The 15117-nt window shown below is 47.0% G+C and overlaps 1 long non-coding RNA gene across 2 annotated transcripts; it reads left to right on the top strand.

Annotated features, from left to right (window-relative positions):
• The first annotated feature begins 2091 nt into the window (after positions 1–2091).
• On the top strand, positions 2092–14469 carry LOC121818947 (uncharacterized). Of its 2 annotated transcripts, none has more exons than XR_006059015.2 (2): positions 2092–2988; positions 12813–14469. It is a non-coding gene; the product is annotated as an uncharacterized LOC121818947 (long non-coding RNA). The 2 variants fall into 2 exon arrangements; XR_006059014.2 differs by having other exon boundaries at positions 12792–14469.
• The last annotated feature ends 648 nt before the right edge of the window (positions 14470–15117 follow it).

Here is a 15117-nt window from a genome sequence, read left to right as displayed (position 1 = left end):
TTTTAAGATTGGTACCATTTCACACCAGTCAGAATGGCTGCTATCCAAAAGTCTGCAAGCAATAAATGCTGGAGAGGGTGTGGAGAAAGGGAACCCTCTTACACTGTTGGTGGGAATGCAAACTAGTACAGCCACTATGGAAAACAGTGTGGAGATTCCTAACTGCCATATGACCCAGCAATCCCACTGCTGGGCATACACACTGAAGAAACCAGAATTGAAAGGACACATGTACCCCAATGTTCATTGCAGCACTGTTTATAATAGCCAGGACATGGAAGCAACCTAGATGTCCATCAGCAGATGAATGGATAAGAAAGCGGTGGTACATATACACAATGGAGTATTACTCAGCCATTAAAAAGAATACATTTGAATCAGTTCTAATGAGGTGGATGAAACTGGAGCCGATTATACAGAGTGAAGTAAGCCAGAAAGAAAAACACCAATACAGTATACTAACACATATATATGGAATTTAGAAAGATGGTAATGATAACCCTGTATGTGAGACAGCAAAGAGACACAGATGTGTAGAACGGACTTTTGGACTCTGAGGGAGAGGGAGAGGGTGGGATGATTTGGGAGAATGGCACTGAAACATGTATACTATCATGTAAGAAACAAATCGCCAGTCTATGTTGATGCAGGATACAGGATGCTTGGGGCTGGTGCACGGGGATGATCCAGAGAGATGATATGGGGTGGGAGGTGGGGGGTGGTTCAGGATTGGGAACTCATGTACACCCGTGGCGGATTCATGTCACTGTATGGCAAAACCAATACAGTATTGTAAAAGTAAAATAAAGTAAAAAAAAAAAAAAAAAAGATTGGAACCAGCAGTACATAGACTATTCACACCTCCATCTGTCTGCTTTGCCAAGGTGTCTCTCCATCCAAAGCAAGAACCTTTCCATCGGGGGTGCTTCTTGTTTCTGAAAAAGGGAAAGTGAAAATCGCTCAGACTCAATGTGTCAGACTCATTGCAACCCCTTGGACTATACTCCATGGAATTCTCCAGGCCAGAATACTGGAGTGGATCATTTCAAATTGATCCCTCATGAGATTCTCTTCTTGGACCTTGGGGTGTGTGTGTGCTTGTATGTTTGTGTGATGGGTGAGAGAAGAAGAGAGAGACAGACTTAGGCAATTGAAGCTGCAATAACAGAGTGTGATACTGGGTGGCTTATACACAACAGACATTTGTTTCTGACTGTTCTGGAGGCTGGAAGTCTGTGATCAGGGTAGCAGCAAGGCCAGGTTCCGGTGAGGCCCTCTGCCAGGTTGCAGGCTGACATCTCATATCTTCACATGGCAGAAAGAGGAGTAATGAGCTGAGGTCACTTTTATGAAGGCACTGATTTCATGCATAAAGGCTGCACCTCCGTGACCTAAATTACCTCCCAAAGTTCCCGCCCACTTCCAAATACCATCAGATTGGTGATTTGAGGGTGGGGAGTGGACACACAAAATTTAGTCTACAACTAGAGCTCAGAGGAGGCAGGGTCAGTTTTGCTGGCTGAGATTGGCCCAACCAATTGTTCAGGTGTTGAGCATGGCCCTGGTGTCATCACAGTGAGAAGAAGGAATCTGGGCAGGAAATGTGCTATAGAGAAAGTGGGGCTTGAACGAGGCCCTGGAAGACGGGAGATTGGGATGGGCACAGGGTAGGCAGCGTGTTAGGGAGGGGCAACTGCTTGAGACAGACAGATGCAGAGAGAACTGTGTGTCTGGCTAGTGGGAAGGGATGAAATTGCCCTCCAGCGGGGTTGGCACCTGGATATGGCTCGGTGGGGGCCTGGGATGCTGTCCTAACAGAGGACTGTCCTGAGCCCTGTTCTCCACCATGAGGCCACCTGGACATGAGAAGGAGGAGCATGCTGACCCTTGGCATTTGCTCTTGACCAGTTCTCTGGAGCAGCTCCAGCTGTGGGCTCTGAGGGGTAAACGGGGGGAGCTGGGTGATCAATAAGCAGACCAGGCTATGTGCCTCCAGGGAGTTTAAGGGAGGTAATTAAACAGACTTCTCAGGCAAGTGCCCACACATGGGGATTAATTGTGATTTAAATAATGAAGCCTGCACGGATAAGTGAACTACACAAGAAGAGCTTTGCTGAGGGCCTGGCTGAGCAGGGGAGTCACGGCATAAGCACCAGTGTTGATGGCGAATGGCAGGAGATGAGGCCCCCGCCTTGGGCTCTTTGGGGGCTCCTGGCTCCTCCAGCTCATGTGGGAGGCTCCTGAGAATGGGTTTCTCCATGTTTCCTGGGCCCCTTTGCCTTCCACCTTCAAGGTCTCACTGCAGCCTTAGCTCCTCCCGACTAGACACCACCAGCCTCTGCCTTCATCATCTTCTAAGCTGGGTCCCTGGAGGGGAGAGGGGGCGCCCAGCTAGTCACCCTCTCTGGGCTCTTTACAGCTTGGCCAGGACTTAACTTCTTGAAAACAGTCGCCAGCAGCGTCACCAAGCTTCGCATCAGTGAGGACTCCAGGCATTTCCCTAAGTGACTTTTCCAGCCTGTTTTCTGTTCCCCTCAAGGCCTTTGGCTCCCTGATTCCACCTGTCCGCTACAACTTGGAGCCTCTGTGCCTTTGCACCTCCAGGAAGGCTTTGCCTCCCCAGGCTACCTTCTAGGCCAGTTATATCTCCTCCATGAAAAAGCACCCCCTCCTCGGCCTCCCCCAACCAGTGAGAATCCCCCCTGCATTGCAGACTGGTTCTCTGTTGGAGGTCCTGGAGAGGATTGATGGTTGGTTGACCTTTGAGCTGGACCCGGGCTCTTCACCTCGTCCTGGTCCTTGGAACATAGTCCTGCCTGCCAGTCTGTCCCAGAGCCATTTTGAAGGACACAGGCTTGAAGGACACAGGTGGTTAAGACCATCTGGGCTGAAGGTGTGACTGAGCCCAGGGAAGGCCGCTCTGTGCACTTAAGATGCTGGCGTCAGCGGCAGAGATCTACTCATCTCGAGGTGCCCAAGACCGGCCTGGTATGTATGTTCTCTTGCTTACTAAACGTAGTTCTCTTGCTTGCTAAACCCAGTCCGGGGTGGGTTGCCTGTTTCTTTGGCCTCCCCTTGCCTAGGGGCCAGTTTGGGATTTCAGTCCCGGACTCCCCGGGTTTTGAACCAGCAGTGTATCTCGCCCCTTCTTCAGTTTCCCAGCTTCTTGGAAGAGAGGCTGCCAGGCTCCACGCCCTCCTGTGATGTTAGGGATGGGACGCTCAGCCAAAACCCCAGGGAACAAACGTGCTGTGGAATTTAGCATTTTTCAGATTTTGGAAAGATTATGGTGCATCTATTCTATATCATGTAACAGCTCCAGTAGGTTTGGAATAGTTTCCTGTGGTCAAACGCGTTTATGTTTCTCCTGCGAAAGGGGTAATGTTCGTCTTAAAAGGGATAAAGACAATATTTAGCTTCAGTTAAGTTCAGGTCAGGTTTTGACTGAGTAAGTCGAGAAAAAGTTTTCTGAGCTGAGGTTAAGGACTTGCCGATGTTCATTCCCTTAGGAATTCCCTTAGGTGCTCTCCAGGGATGCTGCCAGAGAGGAAAACAGTTTGTTTAAACACTTTCCCAGGCAGCCTGGAGAGTGATTCAACCTTAGTTTGTGTCACATGGAACCATCCAAATGGAGAAGATTTAGCTGAATGGGGCACTGCTTCTTCACTGGTGGCTCAGATGGTAAAGAAGCTGCCTGCAAGGCAGGAGACCTGGGTTCAATCCCTGGGTCAGGAAGAGCCCCTGGAGAATTCCATGGATAGAGGAGCCTAGTGGGCTATAGTCCATAGGGTCGCAAACAGTTGGACATGACTGAGGGACTGAACAACAACAACAGCAAAAGGTGTGTATGCAGCATCGGTGGCCTCATGAAATCCTTCTGGGACCACATGCATATAGGTGTGTGGGTGGGGGAGGGGCTTCCCGGTGCCCCAGGACAATGGCTGCAGCCCCAGCACGTGACTTGGGGAACCTCAGCATGTGACTTGTCTGGTTTTGGGGTCGTTTCCCTCTGAAACCACAGCTGAAATCACCTGTGTCTGATAATCCAGCCATTGAACTTTAAAGAGCAAAGTCGTCTGGAAAGGTCAGACATAAGGATAGGTGCTTAGTCGCTTAGTCGTGTCCCAGGGATCGAACCTGGGTCTTCTGCATTACAGATGGATTTTCTTTTTACTATCTGAACCACCAGGGAAGCCCATGAGGATAGGTACAGGTGATTAAAAGGAAAAATACAAGTCCCTGGGTGAAACAGTAGAGATGTTGAGATGGGTCTTGAAAGAGAAACAGCCTTAATATCTAGGAGTCCTGGCTGCGCCCAGGTAACCTAGATACCACCTCTCAAAAAAATATAGATCTGCTTCCTCGCTGGGCCTCCGTGGCTTTCCAGTCGCAGTTTCTAGGATTTATTGCAGGTCATTAACTGCTGTGCTCTGACACGGGGAAGAAGTGAGAAGATTAAAGTAACAGCCGGGGCTGTTGAGAATAATTTGGCCTGTCTTTGTTGCTGGGAATGTGCTGTTAAGCCATTATCACTTGCTAATTCTCATGTAACTTTGGGGAGGAAAATTATTATCCGTGTGGCAGGAATTTTTCTGTTAATTCTGTAGAGTTGGTCAGATTTTAAGTGACTGAGAGTTTGAGAGGCATTTCTTAGGTAAATTAGAATTAGCTAGGCAAGGCCCTGAGTCAGCACCCGCTATATAATTTGCCATCCAACGCAGAATGGAAATACAAGACCCTTCCTTCAAAAGTTCGTGGGTTTCAAGACGGTGAAATTGCAAAGCTTTGAAACAAGCTTGGGGCCCTTTTGAACCTGGTATCCTGTGTCAACATGTGGGTTACATATCCATGAAGCCAGCCCTGCACCAGGGCCTCTGAGATCTTAGAGAAAGTACAGTTTCAGAGAAAAATAAAGGAGCTGTATTCAAACCAGACAAGCCTTGATCACTTCTTAGTTTTGCCTTCTATTGGTTTGATCGCAGAGAGAGACAGAGGCTCTATTTCTTCCTCTGTAAAAAAGAGCTACCAAAATGAGTTCCAGGGGCTTCCCTGGTGGCTCAGTGTTAAAAGAATCTGCCTGCAATGCAGGAGATGTGGGGTTGACCCCTGCATGTGAGATCTTTCCCCTGCAGGGGAAGATCCTCTGGAGAAGGAAACTGCAGCCCATTCCAATATTCTTGCCTGGAAAATTCCATGGAAAGAGGAGCCTGGCGGGCTACAGCCCATGGGGTTGCAAGAGTCAGACACAGCTTAGTAACTAAACTACCACCACTACCACTGTAATGATGAAAACAAAGCTTGTAGAGCATTTAGCAGAGCACGGGGTATCTAATAAAAATTCAAGAAACCTTAGCTCTAAGCACTGGTGCTCATGCTCCGGGATATCCTCTTGCCTGTCTCTCTTTGGCACTTTGCAGCTGACTTCTAAATGTCAGCACTCGCATTCCTAGGCTGGTGTGTGTTTCACCAGCTCCCAGAGCTCCCCAGTGCGATTAAGCCCTGCTCGCTCCAGAGGTAACTGGGTTGATTACACAGTCCTGTTTGGCTACCTTCCCTTCCCTGTCGTCCTCCCCACTCCTCTAGCCTACACCTGATCTTAGGGTTGGCTTCTGGGGGAGCCCTGTCTCTGATAAGACCCCCCTCCTTCTCCTCCCCTTGGTGAGAGGGGTGAAGAAGATGCTAGAAAGTGGGGAATAGGGGTGCTGGACCCCTCAGCTGAGTCAGCGTTGAAAGACTGTATCTGATCTGATGTAATAACCAAAGGGGGAGTCTGAGTGGGTGTGGGCTGACCCAACAGCCACTGTGACTCAGAGTCCACTGGTGTGCTTTCCTCTAGGCTGCCTCAGTGGGGTGCCAGCTCCCAAGGGAAGGTCACTGGGTGACTCCACCTCTGCCATGAACGTCCTGGGCTGGAGCCCAAGAGTGATCCAGAGTCTCAGCCCCCGATTCCTTTCTCCACTGCTTCAGGGCATTTGGGTTCTGTCATTGCATGTAGGATCCAATGAGGCCCAGAACTCATCCTGGCCTCGGCCTTCGCAGGTTCTGACTGAGGCTGCTGTCCTGTAGCGTCCTTGGGTTGGAAGTAGGGCTACTGGGATCCTTTGTGGGGGCCATTCTTCAAGCTTGTCAGTGTTTATCTTGCAGCAGATATTTGAGTGTAGAGGGTTTCAAGATTTGTTGTCAGATTCTTTACTTTAAATCTCTGCTTCACTCAGTCTTATGTGCCATATTCGTGGAACAGTTTTGGAAAGCTATGTTTCATCTGTCTTAGTCTGCTGGGTTCTTTTGGTGTCATTTCCCGTCCTCACACACTCCTTCTCCTTTCTTTCCTCCTTTTTTCCCTCCTCCTGTTGGGAAGAGGGTATAAGAAACCCCAGCCTTCTCTTAGAGCAGCAGATATTAACCATTGTTATGCCATGGGTCCTTTAGTGGTCTGATGAAGCCTGAGGATCCCCTCTCAGAGCAAAGATTCTTAATGCACAAAACAAAACACTAGGATTACAAAAAGTAAAACATAATTAATGTTTTATTATACTTAAATATTATATCTATGCACCTATATATTGGACAGAGGAGCCTGGTATGTTCACAGTCCATGGGGTCACAAGAGTCAGACATGACTCAGCGACTAAACCACCACCACCTATATCTGTATATGTGGAAATATATATATATAATTTTTAATCCCTCAATTTGAGATCTAATATTATATGTGCATTGTTTTCATGAATTTAATAACCCAGCATGATATCTGGAATAGACATGATATCTTCCATAAGTCTGAAGCAGTGGTGGGTGTGCATGATATTTTGATATCTACTATTTATACCACTCTGGCTTGTTGCTTGCTTTCATAATCAAAAGAAATGCTAAATTTCAATGAGAGATGAATGAAAATGAAGGTATAATTTTTTTCCCCATTCATATTCTTAGAATGCCTGAATTCAATCCTTGGACCTTGTAAAAAAACATTTGTCCCAGGGTCCGAGGTGTACCCCAGACCTTTCTTTGTGTGTCCACCCTTGCTCACCGTGGTGAGGGGAACCATCTCAGTTTCCCTCCTCACAGAAGAGCTGAAGCTGATATCAGTGCATCGCAGGGCTATTCCACTTCTGTTAACTGAGGACAAACCAGTATCACTCTTGGTCATGGCAGCTGTGGCAGCTCAGACGTTAGCTACAGAAGGGGTTTAAAGATTTTGGCTAAAGTGCATCGAGAGAGAAAAGATGTATTAAGCTTGTTCTTTAGGATGTTAAACCAGGTCACGATCCCAGGATGCAATTCCACTAAAAACAAAAATGGCTCACGAGGAGAACCAAACTCTCACAGTGGGAGACATATGGGCTGGCTGAAAATTGACAAATAATTGTATCTCATCCCCATTTGGCTTTCTTGCAAGACAGAAGATGAATTAGATAGCAAAATTTTTGGCTGAGTGACACATAGATGTTCTCAAAGCCAGAAAAGAACAAAAGAGGTTGAAAGATGCTGTGAATAGGCCATTGGAGAGTGACAAAAGGCATCCTATTGGGGGAAAGGTCATGTACAGAAAGAAACAGACCCAGAAATACTGTGAGTGGGAGGAAACAAAGCTCCAGGGGTTGGTGGTGGAGAAGAGGGAAGCTTTGCACTGCTAGGATCACTCGCTCAAATGTTTTCTTAACAACTGAAGTGATTTACAATATTACATTAGTTTCAAGTGTACAACACGGTAATTTAATATTTTTATAGATTATTCTCCATGTAAACTTCTTACAACATATTGGCCATATTCCTGTGCAGTACAGTATATCCTGATGTCTTGTTTACTTTACAGAGTAGTTTATACCTCTTAATCCAGAACCCCTAGCTTGTCCCTCCAACTCCCCTCTCCCCACTAGTATCAACTAGTTTGTTCTCGGTACCTGCAAGTCTGTTTTTGTCTTGTATATACTTTTGTATGTTTCATTTTTTAGATTTCACATATAAGCGATAATGGAGTATTTGCCTTTGACTTGTTTCACTAAGCATAATTCCTTCATAAGTCCACTCACACTGTTGCAAATGGCAGGACTTCATTCATTTTTATGACTAATATTCCATCAGGTAAATATTCCCCATCATCTTTATCCATTCATCTGTTGATGAGCGCTTAAGTTGCTTCCATATCCTGATGACTGTAAATAATGCTGCTGTGAAGTTTGGGGTCCATGAATATTTTCAAATTAGTGTTTTTGTTTTCTTTGGGTATGATTGCAAGGAGATCCAACCAGTCCATCCTAAAGGAGATCAGTCCTGAGTGTTCACTGGAAGGACTGATGTTGAAGCTGAAACTCCAATACTTTGGTCACCTGATGCAAAGAGCTGACTCATTTGAAAAGACTCTGATGCTGGGAAAGACTGAAGGGGGGAGGAGAAGGGGACGACAGAGGATGAGATGGTTGGATGGCATCACAGACTCAGTGGACATGAGTTTGAGTAAGCTCCAGGAGTTGGTGATGGACAGGGAAGCCTGGCATGCTGCACTCCATGGGGTCGCAAAGAATAAGACATGACTGAGTGACTGAACTGAACTGAACTGATACCTAACAGAGGAATCACTGGATATGAAGCTCTGTTCTCCTATGTAGGCCACACTGAAGCATAGAATGTTGAAGTATAGTATCCTAGGGTTCCTGCTCTTGATGGGGATAATGCAAAGGAAATGTTTTAGATTCAAATCCTAAAACCTTCACATCACATCCAGGAACTTTCAGGGAGCCATAAACCTTCCTGAGCCTCACTTTCATTACCTGAAAAATAAGAAGACAATTTTATAATGCAGAGAGTTGTGAGGAGTTATCCATCTCTTCTTATCCCTAACACCCAGAGTGGAAAGAACACAAGTGTGGAGTGGGACAGATGTGGTCATGTTATCTCTCTGCACATCAGTCTCTTTGGCTGTAAAAAGGGGATAAACAAATATTCACGTTGTAGGTGTGCTAGAGGTATTAATCATGATAAGAATGGTTATTAACCAACACCCTGGCATGGAACAGGCACTGGATAATAAAAATGAAGGAATGTGTTCATTGTTAGTGTCTGCTAAGCTGCCTTGGTTTCTCTAGTACATCTGGTACATACAGACTAAAAGAGGCCAGTTGGCTGATCCCTTGCCCTCTCACACTTCACCCCTTTGAAGGGCCAACACTTTAAATATTTTGGGTCATCCAAACCTCTAGGAATAGTTGCCTCCCCTCCACCCCTCCCCATGGGTAACCAAGGTAGGCTTGGGAGTCAGGCATCCTGCATTCCTGTCCCAGGTCCCCCTTCCTGGCTGGTGAACTTTTGTTAGTTTTCTCATCTGTAAAAGGGGCAGTGATTTCTATTTGCAGAGGTGTGGGGATGGATGGTGTAAGTGGGACCCAGCAGGGGCTCAGTTCCCCAGAGAGCCTGAGGGGACAGCCTGCATTTGTGACCAAGGACCCTTTGTTTCCTGCACCCTAGTCCTAACCACAGCCAAATGCACCAACACTGAGTGACGGGCAGCACTTCCAAGCGATATGGAAATGCATTCCTAAAAACAGTCATTTTAAAGTATTGATATTAGTATTATTTATATCACCAATAATCATGTCACAGTGGGTAAGAGTACCAGCCTCAAAGTGGATTTGAGTACTAGCTCTGAGGGAGGTTAGCTTCAAGATCTTGAGCCAGTTACTTATCCTAAGTTTTGGGTTCCTCATTTGTAAAAACTGGATAGTAACAGTCTCTACCTGGGAGGATTATTGTGGGGAAGAAAGGTGAGAAAGCATATGAAATACTTCAACAGAGTTGCTCGTGTTCTGTGCTTAATACACTTTGCTATCTCATGCTTGTCACGTTCTTGTGGATTTGAGACTTCACAGAGAAGCCACCCATCGTATGTAGCATTATTTTTGTGATGAAAATGACATCGGTGAAAATGCCTTCTAGCTCCCCCACCTTCCATCGAAAGTGGGGCTGGAGGTTTGTCCTGGGCTCTCAAACCTCATTCACAGCAAAGACCACCAGGGCCCAACTGTACACTAGCTTCCAGGAGCTAGTGGTATCGTCCACTTTACATTAACAAGCAGGACCGGGATGAGCTTCATGGAGCAGGCTTCCCCTTGGTTTCAGCTTTTTTCCTCTTTCCCCCCCTTTTCACTGTGAGCCTTTCCCTGGACTCGGGGCACCCCACACACTGTGCAGGACCCAAGAGGACCCCTGAGGGCAGGAGGATTTGGGGAAACCTCACCACACCCTCTTCATACTCCCTGTAGGGGTCCCTGTCTCACCCTGATAAAGAGCAAATGCCCCATGGAGGGCTTGGTTCCTGTAGGAAGAAGCCACACCTGGAGGCATGTAGACTACGGCAGCTGCCTAGGAATCTCAGTTGTTACCTACTTAACAAATAAAAAACCTTGACTATGCCCAGGCAATGCTCCAAGTATTTTACAGAAGGTAACTGAATTCATCCTTGAAACCACAGAGTACAGAGGTAAGTACTATGACCATCTGCACTGACTGTTGTTCAGCCACTAAGTTGTACGTGTCTGACTCTGACCCCATGGAATGCAGCACGCCAGGCTTCCCTGTCCTTCACCATCTCCCAGAGCTCAAACTCATGTGCACTGAGTCAGTGATGCCACCCAGCCTCTGTCATCCCCTTCTCCTCCCGCCTTCAACCTTTACCAGCCAGACATCAGGGTCTTTCCCAATGAGTCAGTTCTTCGCATCAGGGGACCAAAGTATTGGAATTTCAGTTTCAGCATCAGTCCTTCCAATGAATATTCAGGGTTGAATTCCTTTATGATTGACTGGTTGGATCTCCTTGCTATACAGGGGACTCTCAAAAGTCTTCTCCAGCAGCACAGTTTGAAAGCATCCATTCTTTGGAACTCAGCCTTCTTTATGGTCCACCTCTCACATCGATACATGATTACTGTAAAAACCATAGCTCTGACTATACAAATCTTTGTCGGCAAAGTGATGTTTATGCTTTTTAATACACTGTCTAGGTTTGTCATAGCTTTTCTTCCATTGACTGAGGAGGAAACAAAAGTCCAAGGAGGTCAGATAACTGGTCCAGCATTCAGCTGAAGTCAGGGGTGAGTCACATCCACGCCACCCTTGGGAGCTCTTTTAAAGAAAGGGAGGCTGAGTTTCCCATGGGACCTTTCAGTAGAAGCACCTCCCACCCACATCCAGGGGAAAAAGCGCTGAAAAGTGGGCTCAGTTCCATCTCCTGGGGATGAGGGACCAGGTCACATGCGCCCACCCAGGACTCCAGCTGAAGCTCTTGACCAGACCTCTGCCCTGTCAATATCTGAGCCTCCATGTCTTAAGACAGAAATGGGGCAGTCATATTGCCCACCACACAGGACTGGGGTGTGGGTCAGTGGTGCTGCGTGTATGTGGAAGGCCTTGGTCCCTGAGCCCCTGTGGCTGTGCTAGCTAGAGGATAGGGGTTCCCTGTCAGGCAATTCCTGCTCCACTGTAACTCCCCACTCTCAGACCACCTGTGGCTGAATTGGAGACCCTGCCCTCCCTTCTCTTCCTGCTCAGGACCCCAGGTGTGGCCAGAGCCAGAGGACCCCACTTTGCTGAGTCTGAATCTTCTTTATGATGTGTGACCCTCCAGGTCTGTCACTGGTTCTTCATCCCTCCTTCCATCTCTAACTGTGCTTTCTGTTTTTCTGGAACCCTGACTCCAAACCAGGGTCCCCACTTCCTCTTTGTTTTAGTTATTCATTGCTGCTTAACAAACTTAACAATCCTGGCTTCCCAGGTGGTGCAGGGTAAAGAATCTGCTGCCAGTGTAGGAGACTCAGGTGATCCAGGTTCAATCCCTGAGTCAGGAAGATCCCCTGGAGGAGGAAATAGTAACTCAATCCAGTATTCTTGCCTGGAAAATTCCAAGGACAGAGGAGCCTGGTGGGCTACAGTCCACAGGGTCACAAAGAGTTGGACATGACTGAAGTGACTTAGCATGCACACACGCTTAACAAACTACCCCAGAACATCATGGCTGAAATCATCCATGTTTATGATTTCTGAGGATTCTGAAGGTCAGGAACTTGGACAGAGCATGGTGGGGACAGCTCAGTCTGTCCCCTGTGATGTCTGCCAGGAACAGAACAAAGCAAACATCTTCTTTGCTTGTCTGGCCCCTTGGTTGGGAAGGCTTGGCTTGGCTAGGGTCATCTCTGCATCCACTCCATGTAGCCTTTCCTTGGCATCCCTCCAACAGGGCAGCAGATATTGTATGTGGACCTGGAGGCCCAGGAGCCCCACGTCACAGATCAGGGTCTTCAGGGCTTACTGACACACTGGTCTGGAGCTGGCAGAGTGCCTGACCCACTGTCTTCCATTGGTTAAACCAAGTCCCATGCAACTCAGATACAAAGAGGCAGGGAGGGAGGCCTAAGCAAGGTGGTGAGTGGGCAGCTGTGGCTCAGGGGGTGACTTTGGAGCCCGGCCACCCCCTCTCTGTCTCCTTTAATGATGACGATGATTGAGAACACACCTGTATGCTTGTTTCTACGCTACATGGAAGTGTTCCCAAGACTTTCCACAGTGAATTTCACTGATAAACTGGTGCTCGCCCCAGCTGCCCCTAAAATTCCTGATTAGTGATTATCATTGGTAAGGAGAGTCTTGGTGATCAGCAGCCTCAGCCTCGGCTCAGGCCCTGGAAGTCGCCTCTGCTTCAGTGACAAGGTCAGATAAGCTTCCTGAGAGCCAGCGCCAGGGCAGCAAAGGATTTGGTTAAGTTCATAACAAATTGTTTCTTTTTTTTTCCCATTAATAAGACCTGTCCTTATAAACCCCAGGGACCATCTGCTGGCAGAACTCTGTGATCTTGCTTGTTCTCCTGCACAGTCCAGTCCCACCTGCTTGAAAGGCTTCCTGGGTGCCGGGCAGAATATCAAGATCCGCAAGTGCAAGGCCAGTGCACCTGAGCACCTTGTGTCATTTTGAAAGAATAGGGGACTGGGGCAAACCTGGACACAGGTCGAGGGCCAGACCCTCGGGAAAGGGACGAGGAGTTCAAAGCACAGATCAGGTTCGCCGGGACAGCGTTTCCCAGACTGTGCTAGTGACCCCAGTCCCGAGGATGGGAAGAGGTGCTACGCTCCAAAGAGGGTCCCCGACTATGAGCCTAGGAGAAGCGCACCCTCTAATGGTTTTCTTATGGCAAATCAGCACATCAGTATACTGAAGGCTCTGAGAAGGCCTGCAGTTAGGAAACAGGTCCGATCCTGCCTGGAAAATGTCCCCCCTGACTATGTCAGAGATCCTCTCTCTCAGGGTAAGTTTCAAGACCAGCTTCTGGAAAACTCACTTTGCAAGGACTTCCTCCAGAAAATCAGGGAGGCCCTGACCAGCCCTTAGGTGCAGAGCAAAGAGCTGGGCTGGAGATGAGAAAAGCCGAGAGTCTGTACAAGGTAGGGCCTGGAGCCCATGAGTATGGGCAGGAGGCAGGGCAGATTCCAGAGGCTGACCTCGAATGCCCACGGCTTCATCTCTTGTCTGCCACGGAGACCAGCCTAGATTCCAGTGCAGCGCTTTTTCGAGTGAGCTCTGTTGCCCCTGTGAGTGTGGTCTCGGGGACTGGACAGATTTCGCCCAGACCTCCAAGCCCAAGTAACTGTGTGTGACCCCACCCTACACAGCTCCAGATGACCATGTGTGCCTGTGAGGTTGGATGAAATAGCAGGGGCATGACTCCCTGGACTGCATCTAAATTATGGAGCATCGCATTGAAAACTGGATGTTAGTGTTGGCTAGGGGAGAGAGAAAAAAGAAAGCAAGAGAGAGGAGGAGAAAATGATCATTCGACTTTTTCACATGTCCTTTGCTAGAATGTGTTTCATATTCATATTTAATGTGATTATTTCTTTTTTAAATAAAAAATCTAACATATATATATATTTAAAGTACCCAAAAGATGGCTGGTTTAATTGCATTCTTAAAAAAACATCCTGAGTTTTCATCAGCCAGTGTGATGTAGTAATCCTTTTCCTCCATACTTTCTGTTGAGAAGTTAAAAAATAACTGGATGCAAGATTATTTTGTAAACCATAAAATGCTGTATATGTGTCAGTTATCAATATCCTACTGCTACTAATGATGCCCTTTGTCAAGGGCTAAATGTTGATGTCACCCCCAAATTCATATTAGAAGCCCTAATCAATTACCTAATGTGAATATATTTGAAGATAGGACCTCTGAGGAGGTGATAAAAGTTAAATGATGCCATAAGGATGGGGCCGTAGTGTGATAGGGCTGGAAACTTTAGAAGAAGAGGAAGAAACACAGATAGCTCTTTCTTTCCATGAACCTTTAGAGGAAAAGCCATATAAGGATGTAGTGGGAAGGCGTCTGCACATCTGAAAGAGAGTTCTCACCAGGAACCAAATTGGCCAGCACCTCTATCTTGGACTTCCCAGCTTCCAAAACTGTGAAAAATAAATTTCTGTTGTTTAAGCCACCCTGTCTATGGTATTTTGTTATGATAGCTTGAGCTGACCGAGAACCTGTCAAAAAAAATTTCCTTTTGAATCCTTGCTGGTCTCCATACTCTGTCAATGAAGAGCTGAACCATCATTCCAGTGGACTCAAAAAAAAAAATAAAACAAAAAATAAAAGCCCAAAGAGAGCTGACCACTCTTAAGTATCCAGGAGAATTGATCTGATCACTTACCAGTCCATCTTGGCAACTCTCTGTGACTGTGACCCTACAGCCTCTGATCAAGAAAACTTCGTGTATTTTCTAGATGTGTGATGTTGCATGTGAGAAAATGTTATTTAATCTGCATTTCAACCTCACACAGGAGCAAAAATTAGATGCTGACCCTGGAGTATCTACATGTGGATGGTGACTAAATTAAAAAGCAGCTTGGGCCAAGGTCCTCAACTACTATTTTACTTAGTGACTCAATGGACATGAGTTTGAACAAACTCTGGGAGATGGTGAAGGACAGGGAAGCCTGGTCTGCTGCAGCCCATGGGGTGGCAGAGTTGGACATGACTTAGCGACTGAACAATGATAACTGAGGCCCTGGGTTGGTAGCTCTATTAATAATTGTTATACAAAAGTTTGTACATCTCTGAGCCTGAAAAAATGTTGGCACA

This window comes from Ovis aries, chromosome 3, assembly GCF_016772045.2.
Source record: "Ovis aries strain OAR_USU_Benz2616 breed Rambouillet chromosome 3, ARS-UI_Ramb_v3.0, whole genome shotgun sequence".
Classification (NCBI taxonomy): domain Eukaryota; kingdom Metazoa; phylum Chordata; class Mammalia; order Artiodactyla; family Bovidae; genus Ovis; species Ovis aries.
This window is presented reverse-complemented; position numbering and strand designations above follow the sequence as displayed.